General features: G+C 44.0%; 1 protein-coding gene across 1 annotated transcript in view; it reads right to left on the bottom strand.

Moving 5' to 3' along the window:
- Positions 1-12,385: 12,385 nt before the first annotated feature.
- LOC115225950 (extensin-like) overlaps positions 12,386-15,000 on the bottom strand; it is a 13,482-nt gene continuing 10,867 nt past the window's right edge. Inside the window, exons 6-7 of the mRNA XM_036514931.1 lie at positions 14,884-15,000; positions 12,386-12,573 (exon numbers count right to left, since the gene is read on the bottom strand). The exon at positions 14,884-15,000 is cut by the window's right edge and continues 775 nt beyond it. The gene's annotated coding sequence lies outside the window, so the exon portion shown is untranslated. The remainder of the gene's footprint in view (positions 12,574-14,883) is intronic.

Here is a 15,000-nt window from a genome sequence, read left to right as displayed (position 1 = left end):
TGTTCACTTCCCAGACATTTGTACATTACTGCATATGCAGACACCCATAAAATTATTAATTATAAAATTATAAAATTATGGCAGACACCCATAAAATGATTAACCATCTTATTAATAATAACTCTGAACACCTTTTCAAACTCCACCTGCCTAACACCCGTGGTCGTATCTACAGAGTCAGAAAACAGCACAGCTCCCATGACTTTAGGAAACATTTCTTCAGCAACTCTAAGAGTTGCTGAAGCATGGAACAGACTGCCGGCATCAGTTGGTGGTTGTCGGAGCACTGCATACTTCAAAACTTCCATGCTTTCCGAGATTTGCCAACACTACACCTGATTTTCTCCCCTCCATACACACTCTGAAGCATGGGACAAACTGCCGGCATCAGTTGTTAGTTGTCGGAGCACTGCATCCTTCAACACTTCCATGCTTTCTGAGATTCGCCAACACTACACATGATTTTCTCCCCTCCATACACACTCTGAAGCATGGAACAAACTGCCGGCATCAGTTGTTAGTTGTCGGAGCACTGCATCCTTCAACACTTCCATGCTTTCTGAGATTCGCCAACACTACACCTGATTTTCTCCCCTCCATACACACTCTGAAGCATGGAACAAACTGCCGGCATCAGTTGTTAGTTGTCGGAGCACTGCATCCTTCAACACTTCCATGCTTTCTGAGATTCGCCAACACCATACCTGATTTTCTCCCCTCCATACACACTCTGAAGCATGGAACAAACTGCTGGCATCAGTTGTTAGTTGTCGGAGCACTGCATCCTTCAAAACTTCCATGCTTCCTGAGATTCGCCAACACTACACCTGATTTTCTCCCCTCCATACACACTCTGAAGCATGGAACAAACTGCCGGCATCAGTTGTTAGTTGTCGGAGCACTGCATCCTTCAAAACTTCCATGCTTCCTGAGATTCGCCAACACTACACCTGATTTTCTCCCCTCCATACACACACAAGCATGTATCTGACTCATTACATTGTTCGCTTTCCAGACGTTTCTACATCACTGCATGTACTTTATATGCACTTTCTGACAATTTGTGGTGCACCTGAGCACTGTATACAATAATTTCATTATATATAATTGTACTAAATCACCGGATTCATTCTTGTTGCTTATGGTAGTGGAAGTGGAAGCACTCCGTCGGTTACGACGACGAGGGTTCCGGTTGATCCAAATCAACGGAACAGCCTGCTCGTGAAATTAACATGTAAATGGCTGAGCACTCCACAGACACGTGCACCCTTAACGTAGTTCTCGGGGATATTCAGTGTGACACAGAGAGTGACAAGGCCGGCCCCTTGAAATACATGTACAACAGAAACAGGAAGTAAGAGTGAGAGAAAGTTGTGGTGAAAGAGTACAGCAGGGATCACCACCATCCCCTGCCGGAGCCTCGTGGAGCTTTAGGTGTTTTCGCTCAATAAACACTCACAACGCCCGGTCTGGGAATCGAAACCGCGATCCTATGACCGCGAGTCCGCTGCCCTAACCACTGGGCCATTGCGCCTCCATTGCTTATACAGTGGGACTGAACACAGAACTATGTGGTTGGAAAGCAAACTTCTTACCAAGCAGCCATGTCTGCACGCACACACACACACACACACACACACACACATATCTCATGAAATTGTCAGAATTGAAAGAGATCGAAAGATGTGGAAATCCATTGGTGTCACATCAGGAGAGTAAGGCAGGTGTGGCAGCACTTCCGAGCCATGCGCTTGAATGGCTTCCTTGGTCATATTGGCGATATGAGGGTGGGGCGTTGTCGTGCAGCAGAAAAACCCCATGCTGACGATTAGGTCTTTTCTCTTGAACAGCCGTGTCGAGTCATTCCATCTGTTGAACACCAAAAAGTTAAAACAGCTTTAGTAGACTCTCAAAATAGCTCCAAGGTCAGAACTATTTTCCAGAAGATCTGTTTTATTCATCGAACAATTCTCAGTTTTCTTATTTCCATTTTTCCTTCCATTTATTTATTCAATGGTATGCTACCACTGACATGAAGCTGTTTACATTTGCACAGTTACTGCAGGTGATTTAGTCTACCTCATTAATAATCTATTAATTCTTATCTTTAATCTTTAACTTGTTTCAGTCATTTCGCTGAGTTTATCAGTCTCTTTTACAAATCTAATATGGAAGCACTCCGTCGGTTACGACGACGAGGGTTCCGGTTGATCCAAATCAACGGAACAGCCTGCTCATGAAATTAACGTGTAAGTGGCTGAGCACTCCACAGACACGTGCACCCTTAACGTAGTTCTCGGGGAGATTCAGCGTGACACAGAGAGTGACAAGGCTGGCCCTTTGAAATACAGGCACAACAGAAACAGGAAGTAAGAGTGAGAGAAAGTTGTGGTGAAAGAGTACAGCAGGGATCACCACCATCCCCTGCCGGAGCCTCGTGGAGCTTTTTAGGTGTTTTCGCTCAATAAACACTCACAACGCCCGGTCTGGGAATTGAAACCGCGATCCTATGACCGCGAGACCGCTGCCCTAACCACTGGGCCATTGCGCCTCCACACAAATCTAATATACAGAGATGTAAACAAGCTACATATTGAATACTTATAGTTTTGTAATTCTCACTATTATTTTTTTAAACATTTTTTATCCTATTTACTCATTTACAGTTCTGTTGTTGAAAACGATACTTTTTATATTTCCGTTGTTATCACAAACGACTTAATTGTTCCCATTAATAATCCATTCATTCTGATTAACAAATGTCTGGAGTATTGAATTTAAAACATATTGTGAGAAACAACTCAAATATCAGTTTATCATTGTATAGCTTTCGTTTTGTTTTTTAATTATATTTTTTAATTATATCGTTTATGTCTTTGAAGAGTCTTGGAATATATCTGAAAATCCTGTCTCTGCTTCACCTGGAAGACAGCAATTCACATTCAGATTCAAGGAATTTTGGTAGACGGAAACTGAAAGAAGCCCATTGTGTGTGTGTGTGGTGTATATATAGTATGTATATATATAATATAATATATATATATATATATTATATATATATATATATTATATATATATATATATCACGTAGGGTGAAGTGGTGAGCCATACGTTGAGACTGAGTCTCGAAGTCATGGTCGTCACTACAGAGCCTACGTAGACGGAGGAATTGGGAATAGGGGATGGAAAGCTTGGTGTGTTCTGGGTGGGAGGAAGAGAAGTTGAGGTTGAGTGTGAGTCTGTGTGTTTTGTAGTGAATGGAGGTGGTAAGAGTGGAGTGAAGAATGCTAACCGAAATGTCGAGGAAGGAGACAGAGGTGTTGGAGATAGTGGAAGTGAAGTGGAGGGGCTGATGGAAAGATTGGACGAAAGAGAGTAAGGAATCTAGATGTTCGCGGGAGAGTGAGGTGGCACCGATAATGTCGTCAATGTAACGACCATATAGTTCAGGAGTGGGACCAGTGAAATTAGAGAATATTTGGGCCTCAACATAGCCAACGAACAGGTTCGCATAGTTGGGGCCCATTCGCGTTCCCATGGCCACTCCCGAGACCTGATGGTAGAACTCGCCCGCGAACGAGAAGCAGTTCAGAGTAAGGACAAGTTCGGCCAGACGAATGAGTGTGGAGGGTGTCAGGTACAGGTTTAGAGCGGAGGTCAAGAAAGTGTCGAAGGGCCTGCAGTCCTTCGTGGTGAGGGATAACAGTATAGAGGCTTTGGATGTCCATAGTAAAAAGATTTTGGAGGAGCCGGGAGGAAAGGAGAAAGAGTTGAAAAGCCGGAGAGCATGGTTGGTATCGTGGATGTGGAGGAAGAGATGCCACTAGGGGGGCAAGAACACGGTCGAGGTATTTAGAGATGAGCTCCGTGGGGCAGTTACAGGCGGAGACGATGGGGCGGCCAGAGTTGTTGGGTTTGTGGATTTTGGGGAGGAAGTAAATGGTGGGGGTACATGGGGTTCGCACAATTAGGTTGGATGCAGTGCGGGGGAGACGGGAGGACGAGATGAGGTCGTGGACAGTAGAGGATACCGTCTGTTGGTAGCTACGTGTGGGGTTAGAGGGCAGAGGGGAATATAAGGTGTCATTGAGTTGGCGGAAAGCCTCGGCCCTATCCACACCGCCCTTGCCAAAGCACGGTCCGTGGACCGTGTATCTGCTCTCTCTCCCCGAACCCGCCCTGTAGTCTCCCGCCTCCCTTTTCCCCTCACTTACCACCCCACGACCCTACGTCTCCAACGCACCATTCTTCGAGCTTTCCGTCATCTCCAGTCCAACCCGTCCACTTCACACCTCTTCCCTAACCGACCCTTCCCCTCTTTCAAACAAGCCCACAACCTTCGAGACCTTTTGGTCCATAGCTCCTTCCCTGACCCTACCTCCCAACCCGGCTCGTTCCCCTGCTCCCGCCCACGTTGCCACACTTGCCCTTACCTCTCCAACACCACCCGCCTCACTAGCACCCACCATCGACCCTATCCCATCATCCACTCCTTCACCTGCACCTCCAGCAATATTATCTATTGCATCTCTTGCTCTCTCTGCAATTCCTTGTACATCGGACAAACGGGATGCCGCTTGGCTGACCGGTTCGCGGAACACCTTCGTGACATCCACCTTGCGAACGACACACCGGTCTCACGCCATTTACGCTCCACCGGTCACTCCTTGCAACACCTATCTGTGTTCGGTTTGTCCTTACACAGAGGCCATCCGGATTCCCGTTTGCGCCGTGAACAGGAATTAATCTTCTCTCTTCGCTCTTATACGCCATTTGGTCTCAACTCTCCCCCCCTCCTCATCTAACCCCCTCTCCCCCTCCTCACCTATCCTTCCCCCGACCCCTACTTCTTCAGTCCTTCATCCTTTCACCCCTACTCCCCTTCCCTTCTTCCCTCTTTCTCCCTCCCTCCTTCCCTCTTCCCTTTCCCTCTGCTCCCTCACTCCCTCACTCCCCTTCTCTCTCCCCCTCTCTCCTCTTTCCCTTTCCTCCTTCCTCCCCCCCTCCTCCCCTTCCCCCTCCCCTTCCTTCTCCTCCCTCTCTTCTCCCCCCTCCCCATCTCCCCCCTCTTCTCCCCTCCCCTTCTATCCCCCCTCTTCTCCCCCCCTCCTCCTCTCTCCTCACTACACCACACGACTTTACACATCACATCATATATGATGTGCCATACTAATACATACTAATACATACACCAACCCTACATACACACGTCCAGACCCCTCATACGCACTTATACTCTCTCATACACACCACACACACACTTATACATACTAATACGTACTATACATACTAATATATACTAATACATACACCAACCCCATACATACGCACGTCCAGACCTATCCTACGCACTAATACTCTCTCATACACACACACACACACACACACCCTTATACATACTAATACATACTAATACATACACCAACCCTATACATACACACGTCCAGACCCCTCCTACGCACTAATAGCTGGTCATTCAACCCTATTATCAACCTATTATCTCCCCTTTTTTCGCTCTCGCGTCTCATGTTTGATCTTTGACCTCTGGCCGAAATCAGATCGCCATGTTGATTCGTTAGTTACTGCACGCATTTTTTTTCTCTCCTTCTTTCTGTGTTTTTTTTCTCTCTGTGTATCTTTCTGTTGAAGAGCGTAGGCTCGAAACGTTAAAGACTTGTTTTATTTATATTTCCTGAGCGCCATACTAATACAATTGTTCGTTTGTTTTCCACCTGCCTTCGTCTTTTGTCTATTTTCATAAAGCTTCCCGTTATATATATACATACATAGGCGCAGGAGTGGGTGTGTGGTAAGTAGCTTGCTAACCAACCACATGGTTTATGGTTCAGTCCCACCGCGTGGCATCTTGGGCAAGTGTCTTCTGCTATAGCCCTGGGCTGACCAATGCCTTGTGATTGGATTCGGTAGACGGAAACTGAAAGAAGCCTGTCGTATATATGTATGTATACATATATATATATATATATATATACACACTATATATATATATATATATATATATATATATATATATATAATATATTACATACATACATACATAGGCGCAGGAGTGGCTGTGTGGTAAGTAGCTTGCTTACCAACCACATGGTTTATGGTTCAGTCCCACTGCATGGCATCTTGGGCAAGTGTCTTCTGCTATAGCCCTGGGCTGACCAATGCCTTGTGAGTGGATTTGGTAGACGGAAACTGGAAGAAGCCTGTCGTATATATGTATGTATACATATATATATATATATATATACACACACTATATATACATATATATATATATATATATACATACATAGGTGCAGGAATGGCTGTGTGGTAAGTAGCTTGCTTACCAACCACATGGTTTATGGTTCAGTCCCACTGCGTGGCACCTTGGGCAAGTGTCTTCTGCTATAGCCCTGGGCTGACTAATGCCTTGTGAGTGGATTTGGTAGACGGAAACTGAAAGAAGCCTGTCGTATATATGTATGTATATATATATATATGTGTGTGTATGTGTTTGTGTGTCTGTGTTTGTCCCCCTAGCATTGCTTGACAACCGATGCTGGTGTGTTCATGTCCCCGTCACTTAGCGGTTCGGCAAAAGAGACCGATAGAATAAGTACTGGGCTTACAAAGAATAGGTCTCGGGGTCAATTTGCTCAACTAAAGGCGGTGCTCCAGCATGGCCACAGTCAAATGACTGAAACAAGTAAAAGAGTAAAAGAGTATATATATATATGTATGTGCTGTGTGTGTATGTTTGTGTGTCTGTGTTTGTCACCCCAACATCGCTTGACAACCAATGTTGGTGTGTTTATGCCCCCGTAACTTAGCAGTTTGGCAAAAGAGACTGATAGAATAAGTACTATAGAATAAGTACTGATAGAATAAGTACTAGGCTTACAAAGAATAAGTCCTGGAGTTGATTTTCTCGAATAAATGTGGTGCTCCAGCATGGCCACAGTCATGTAAATGTAATTTTAATTGAATGTTTTTAATTTTAATTAAATTCAATTTCCTTTGATATGATCATATATATATATATATATAATATATATATATATATATATATATATATATATATACATATATAAAATCAAGATGAATACCCGATCGCGCGGTTAAACCATTGGGAGTGAAGGACTCCTAGCCTTTGTTAGGGCATCCTTCTAGGAGAAGGTAACTCAGGTAACTGGGATAACTCCGGCATAAAACCTGCGGCTCAGTGGTTACCGATGATGTTGACTTGTTCTTCTTTTCGGATTACGGCTGATGTTGATTAGTGAGTGGGATTGACTCAGTGCACAGCCTTTCCTCACTTTAAAAAGAATCTTCTTGCGCAGGCATTGCACAATAACAACATTGATTAAGCTTCGTGCAATGGCCATACTCGATAACGAGGGGGCAGCCTCCATGTATGTATGTATGTATGTATGTATGTATGTATGTATGTATGTATGTCATGCACGGGGACATAGAAATAATCGGACTGAATACCCGATCGCGTGGTTAAACCATTGGGAGTGAAGGACTCCTAGTCTTTGTTAGGGCATCCTTCCAGGAGAAAGTAAACTCAAGTAACTGGGATAACTTCAACATAAAACCTGCGGCTCAGCGGTTACCGATGATGGTGACTTGTTCTTCTTTTCGGATTATGGCTGCTGTTGATTAGTGAGTGGGATTGACTCAGTGCACAGCCTTTCCTCACTTTAAAAAGAATCTTCTTGCGCAGGCATTGCACGATGGCAACATTGATTAAGCTTCGTGCAATGGCCATACTCACTCGATAATGAGGTGGCAGCCACCATGTATATGTATGTATGTATGTCATGCACGGGGACATAGAAATAATCAGACTGAATACCCGATTGCATGGTTAAACCATTGGAAGTGAAGGACTCCTAGCCTTTGTTAGGGCATCCTTCTAGGAGAAGGTAACTGAGATAACTGGGATAACTTCGACATAAAACCTGCGGCTCAGTGGTTACCGATGATGTTGACTTGTTCTTCTTTTCGGATTATGGCTGCTGTTGATTAGTGAGTGGGATTGACTCAGTGCACAGCCTTTCCTCACTTTAAAAAGAATCTTCTTGCGCAGGCATTGCACGATGGCAACATTGATTAAGCTTCGTGCAATGGCCATACTCGATAATGAGGTGGCAGCCACCATGTATGTATGTATGTATGTATGTCATGCACGGGGACATAGAAATAATCAGACTGAATACCCGATTGCATGGTTAAACCATTGGAAGTGAAGGACTCCTAGCCTTTGTTAGGGCATCCTTCTAGGAGAAGGTAACTGAGATAACTGGGATAACTTCGACATAAAACCTGCGGCTCAGTGGTTACCGATGATGTTGACTTGTTCTTCTTTTCGGATTATGGCTGCTGTTGATTAGTGAGTGGGATTGACTCAGTGCACAGCCTTTCCTCACTTTAAAAAAAAAAATCTTCTTGCATAGGCATTGCACGATGGCAACATTGATTAAGCTTCGTGCAATGGCCATACTTGATAACGATGGGGCAGCCACCATGTATGTATGGATTAAAACAGTTCGATTCAGATTCTGGGCTACTTAAAGTTTCCTGGCTCCTAACAGGACTTTTCATCAGATATAAATGTGTGTGTGTGTGTGTATGTGTATATAAATATCACCATGATCACCGTAATCCGACCAGGCTATCAGATGCTGCTACACATCGCTGGTCACAATGTACTTCGCATTGTTTTAGCCCTCAAATGACGCCACCCTGCTGGCTAAGCGAGCAGGCCAACAGAAGAAAGGGTGAGAGGAAGTTGTGGTCTTAGTCTAAAATATGAGTGAACAGTGGAGGTGCAGGAGTGGCTGTGTGGTAAGTAGCTTGCTAACCAACCACATGGTTCCGGGTTCAGTCCCACTGCGTGGCACCTTGGGCAAGTGTCTTCTGCTTTAGCCCCGGGCTGACCAATGCCTTGTGAGTGGATTTGGTAGACGGAAACTGAAAGAAGCCCGTCGTATATATGTATATAGGTGCAGGAGTGGCTGTGTGGTAAGTAGCTTGCTAACCAACCACATGGTTCAGGGTTGAGTCCCACTGCGTGGCATCTTGGGCAAGTGTCTTCTGCTTTAGCCCCGGGCCGACCAATGCCTTGTGAGTGGATTTGGTAGACGGAAACTGAAAGAAGCCCGTCGTATATATGTATATAGGTGCAGGAGTGGCTGTGTGCTAAGTAGCTTGCTAACCAACCACATGGTTCAGGGTTCAGTCCCACTGCGTGGCATCTTGGGCAAGTGTCTTCTGCTTTAGCCCCGGGCCGACCAATGACTGTGAGTGGATTTGGTAGACGGAAACTGAAAGAAGCCCGTCGTATATATGTATATAGGTGCAGGAGTGGCTGTGTGGTAAGTAGCTGCTAACCAAACACATGGTTCAGGGTTCAGTCCCACTGCGTGGCATCTTGGGCAAGTGTCCTTCTGCTTTAGCCCCGGGCCGACCAATGCCTTTGGAGTGGATTTGGTAGACGGAAACTAAAGAAAAAGCCCGTCGTATATGTATATAGGTGCAGGAGTGGGGTGGTGCTAAGTAGCTTGCTAACCAACCACATGGTTCAGGGTTCAGTCCCACTGCGTGGCATCTTGGGCAAGTGTCTTCTGCTTTAGCCCCGGGCCGACCAATGACTGTGAGTGGATTTGGTAGACGGAAACTGAAAGAAGCTTGTCGTATATATGTATATATATATATATGTGTGTGTGTATGTGTATGTTTGTGTGTCTGTGTTTGTCCCCTTAGCATTGCTTGACAACCGATGCTGGTGTGTTCATGTCCCCGTTACTTAGCGGTTCGGCAAAAGAGACCGATAGAATAAGTACTGGGCTTACAAAGAATAAGTCCTGGGGTCGATTTGCTCGACTAAAGGCGGTGCTCCAGCATGGCCGCAGTCAAAATGACTGAAACAAGTAAAAGAGTAAAAGAGAGAGAGAGTGGAGCCAGCATGCACAGGTAAAGTGCTTTCAAGGCCTGTCTTCTTTCAGCATGCCCCCAGTACAACAAGAACACCAAGGTGGTGAGCTGGCAGAATTGTTAACACACGGGGCAAAATGCTTAGCGGTATTTCGTCTGCCGCTACGTTCTGAGTTCAAATTCCGCCGAGGTTGACTTTGCCCTTCATCCTTTCGGGGTCAATTAAATAAGTACCAGTTATGCACTGGGGTCGATATAATCAACTTAATCTGTTTGTCTGTCCTTGTTTGTCCTCTCGGTGTTTAGCCCCTTGTGGGTAGTAAAGAAATAGGTATTTCATCTGCCGCTATGTTCTGAGTTCAAATTCCGCCGAGGTCGACTTTGCCTTTCATTCTTTCGGGGTCAATTAAATAAGTACCAGTTATGCACTGGGGTTGATATAATCGACTTAATCTGTTTGTGTGTCCTTGTTTGTCCTCTCTGTGTTTAGCCCCTTGTGGGTAGTAAAGAAATAGGTATTTCGTCTGCCGCTACGTCCTGAGTTCAAATTCCGCCGAGGTTGACTTTGCCTTTCATCCTTTCGGGGTCAATTAAATAAGTACCAGTTATGCACTGGGGTTGATATAATCGACTTAAATCATTTGTCTATCCTGGTTTGTCCTCTCTGTGTTAGCCCCTTGTGGATAGTAAAGAAATGGTATTTCATCTGCCACTACGCGTTCTGAGTTCAAATTCCGCCGAGGTCGACTTTGCCCTTCATCCTTTCGGGGTCAATTAAATAAGTACCAGTTATGCACTGGGGTTGAATAATCGACTAATCTGTTGTGTGTCCTTGTGTCCTCTCTGTGTTTAGCCCCTTGTGGGTAGTAAAGAAATAGGTATTTCATCTGCCACTACGTTCTGAGTTCAAATTCCGCCGAGGTCGACTTTGCCCTTCATCCTTTCGGGGTCAATTAAATAAGTACCAGTTATGCACTGGGGTTGATATAATCGACTAATCTTTTGTCTGTCCTTGTTTGTCCTCTCTGTGTTTAGCCCCTTGTGTGGTAGTAAAGAAATAGGTATTTCGTCTGCCACTACGTTCTGGAGTTCAAATTCCGCCGAGGTCGACTTTGCCTTCATCCTTTCGGGGCAATAAATAAGTACCAGTTATGCACTGGGGTTGATATAATCGACTTAATCTGTTTGTGTGTCCTTGTTTGTCCTCTCTGTGTTTAGCCCCTTGTGGGTAGTAAAGAAATAGGTATTTCATCTGCCACTACGTTCTGAGTTCAAATTCCGCCGAGGTCGACTTTGCCCTTCATCCTTTCGGGGTCAATTAAATAAGTACCAGTTATGCACTGGGGTTGATATAATCGACTTAATCTGTTTGTGTGTCCTTGTTTGTCCTCTCTGTGTTTAGCCCCTTGTGGGTAGTAAAGAAATAGGTATTTCATCTGCCACTACGTTCTGAGTTCAAATTCCGCCGAGGTCGACTTTGCCCTTCATCCTTTCGGGGTCAATTAAATAAGTACCAGTTATGCACTGGGGTTGATATAATCGACTTAATCTGTTTGTGTGTCCTTGTTTGTCCTCTCTGTGTTTAGCCCCTGTGGGTAGTAAAGAATAGGTATTCGTCTGCCGCTACGTTCTGAGTTCAAATTCCGCCGAGTCGACTTTGCCCTTCATCCTTCCCCGGGGTCAATTAAATAAGTACCAGTTATGCACTGGGGTTGATATAATCGACTTAATCTGTTTGTGTGTCCTTGTTTGTCCTCTCTGTGTTTAGCCCCTTGTGGGTAGTAAAGAAATAGGTATTTCATCTGCCACTACGTTCTGAGTTCAAATTCCGCCGAGGTCGACTTTGCCTTTCATCCTTTCGGGGTCAATTAAATAAGTACCAGTTATGCACTGGGGTTGATATAATCGACTTAATCTATTTGTCTGTCCTTGTTTGTCCTCTCTGTGTTTAGCCGTTTGTGGGTAGTTGTAGTAAAGAATAGGTATTTCGTCTGCCGCTACGTTCTGAGTCAAATTCCTCCGAGGTCGACTTTGCCCTTCATCCTTTCGGGGTCAATTAATATAAGTACCAGTTATGCACTGGGGTTGATATAATCGACTTAATCTGTTGTTGTGTCCTTGTTTGTCCTCTCGGTTGTGTTTAGCCCCTTGTGGTAGTCAGTAAAGAAATAGGTATTTCATCTGCCACTATGTTCTGAGTTCAAATTCCGCCGAGGTCGACTTTGCCCTTCATCGTTTTAGGGGTCAATTAGATAAGTACCAGTTATGCATTGGGGTCGATACAATCGTCTTAATCCCTTTTGTCTGTCCTTCTTTGTCCCTTCTGTGTTTAGCCCCTTGTGGGCAGCAAAGAAATAAGAACACCAAGAAAGGCAATAAAATACAAAAACAAAAGATACAAGATAAAGATGCAAAAAAAACAAAGAAATAACAGAACACAAATAAATGCATTTTATAAAGAATTGCAACGTTTATTTGCAAATCTCATTCGGAGTGAGATATTCTCTTTTGAAAGAACAAACCCAGCAATGTGGCAGCGCTATGGACAACCAGACACTTTTCCCAGATTCATAGATTCTTTGATTCTGATAAAGTTTTCTGCATTTTGTCAGCTTCTAGTTTGCCTTGATGGTTCTGAAAACGAAAAGGAAATAGTATTTATATAAATATATGTTTAAGTGAATAGATGTTTTAAGATATATGACTGTCAGGAAAATATATTAGATATTGTTATGTTCCTATGTGTGTGTGTGTGTGTGTGTGTATAAAGGCATGTGGAGGCGCAATGGCCCAGTGGTTAGGGCAGCGGACTCGCGGTCGTAGGATCATCATCATCATCATCATCATCGTTTAACGTCCGTTCTCCATGCTAGCATGGGTTGGACGGTTCGACCGGGGATCCGGGAAGCCAGAAGGCCGCACCAGGCTCCAGTCTGATCTGGCAGAGTTTCTACAGCTGGATGCCCTTCCTAACGCCAACCACTCCGTGAGTGTAGTGGGTGCTTTTTACGTGCCACCTGCACAGGTTTCAATTCCCAGACCGGGCGTTGTGAGTGTTTATTGAGCGAAAACACCTAAAAGCTCCACGAGGCTCCAGCAGGGGGTGGTGACAAACCCTGCTGTACTCTTTCACCTCAACTTTCTCTCACTCTTACTTCCTGTTTCTGTTGTACCTGTTTGAACATTTCAAAGGGCCGGCCTTGTCACTCTCTGTGTCACGCTGAATATCCCCGAGAACTACGTTAAGGGTACACGTGTCTGTGGAGTGCTCAGCCACTTACACATTAATTTCATGAGCAGGCTATTCCGTTGATCGGATCAACCGGAACCCTCGTCGTCGGAACCAATGGAGTGCTTCCATCATCCATAAAGGCATATACGTATGAATGCACATAAATACAGATGTATCTATATGTATAAACTAGCAGTATCGCCCGGCGTTGCTTAGATTTGTTTCAACCCTTTAGAATTGGAATTTTTGAAAAGTAAAAATTTTGCATTATGTAGCTTGTTATTCTCTTTAAGTGAACATTTTTCTGGTTGAAATACACCGAAAAATGGCGACACAGCAGTAAAAAAATCGTAAAAAATAGGGATTTTCATAGGAAAAAAGCACCTTTTTGATGTAAATAGTTGCCCAAGGTGCCACACAGTGGGACTGAACCCAGAACCATGTGGTTGGTAAGCAAGCTACTTAAGTACAGAAGCCAAAAACTATGTGACATGGAATTCAACTATAAGTGGCCTATACTCCACAGATGGATATAGAAGGAGAGGCGGGCCTAGGAACTCGTGGTGGAGATCAACACAAAAGGAACTAGAGACAGGGGGACATTCATGGCAGAGTATAAGTACAGAAGCCAAAAACTATGCGACATGGAATTCAATTATAAGTGGACTATACTCCGCGTTAGAGGGTTAACACTTTAGCATTTAAACCGGCCATATCCGGCCAAAAGTATTCTGCCTGTTTTATGATCAAACTGGCCATATCTGGCCAAAAGTATTCTGCCTGTTTTATGTTCAAACTGGCCATGTCCGGCCAAAAGTATTCTGCCTGTTTTATGTTCAAACTGGCCATATCTGGCCAAAAGTTTTCTGCCTGATTTTATGTTCAAACTGGCCATATCTGGCCAAAAGTTTTCTGCCTGATTTATGTTCAAACTGACCATATCTGGCCAAAAGTATTCTGCCTGTTTTATGTTCAAACTGGCCATATCTGGCCAAAAGTATTCTGCCTGTTTTATGTTCAAACTGACTATATCTGGCCAAAAGTATTCTGCCTGTTTTATGATCAAACTGGCCATATCCGGCCAAAAGTATTCTGCCTGTTTTATGTTCAAACTGGCCATATCTGGCCAAAAGTATTCTGCCTGTTTTATGATCAAACTGGCCATATCTGGCCAAAAGTATTCTGCCTGTTTTATGTTCAAACTGGCCATATCTGGCCAAAAGTATTCTGCCTGTTTTATGATCAAACTGGCCATATCTGGCCAAAAGTATTCTGCCTGTTTTATGATCAAACTGGCATATCTGGCCAAAAGTATTCTGCCTGTTTTATGATCAAACTGGCCATATCCGGCCAAAAGTATTCTGCCTGTTTTATGTTCAAACTGCCCATATCTGTCCAAAAGTATTCTGCCTGTTTTATGATCAAACTGGCCATATCTGGCCAAAATTATTCTGCCTGTTTTATGTTCAAACTGGCCATGTCCGGCCAAAAGTATTCTGCCTGTTTTATGTTCAATATGGCCACATCTGGTCTCTCACACCAGCCCTACAATATCGCTTTAAAAATTAACAGCTACCTCATCAAATTCTCATAGCTACAAGATAATCCATGATTAGTTCAAAACAATGTGGATGAAGAAGCATTAATTTTGGTAGAATAATGCAAACACTAAAGGGTTAAAGGCATTAAGAAGAATGAAGAAGTTTCCTTACTCTGGTATCTTTCCGACTCCGTCTTCTTTATTTCATTTTCATTTTTTCATTTTCCATTAGTTCGTTGTCTATCGTTCATTTCCTCCAACCATGTTAATTAATAGTCGTCATTATGCT

Source organism: Octopus sinensis, linkage group LG29 (genome assembly GCF_006345805.1).
Source record: "Octopus sinensis linkage group LG29, ASM634580v1, whole genome shotgun sequence".
Classification (NCBI taxonomy): Eukaryota; Metazoa; Mollusca; class Cephalopoda; order Octopoda; family Octopodidae; genus Octopus; species Octopus sinensis.
Note: the sequence above shows the minus strand (reverse complement) of the source record. Positions and strands in the feature narration are given on the sequence as shown.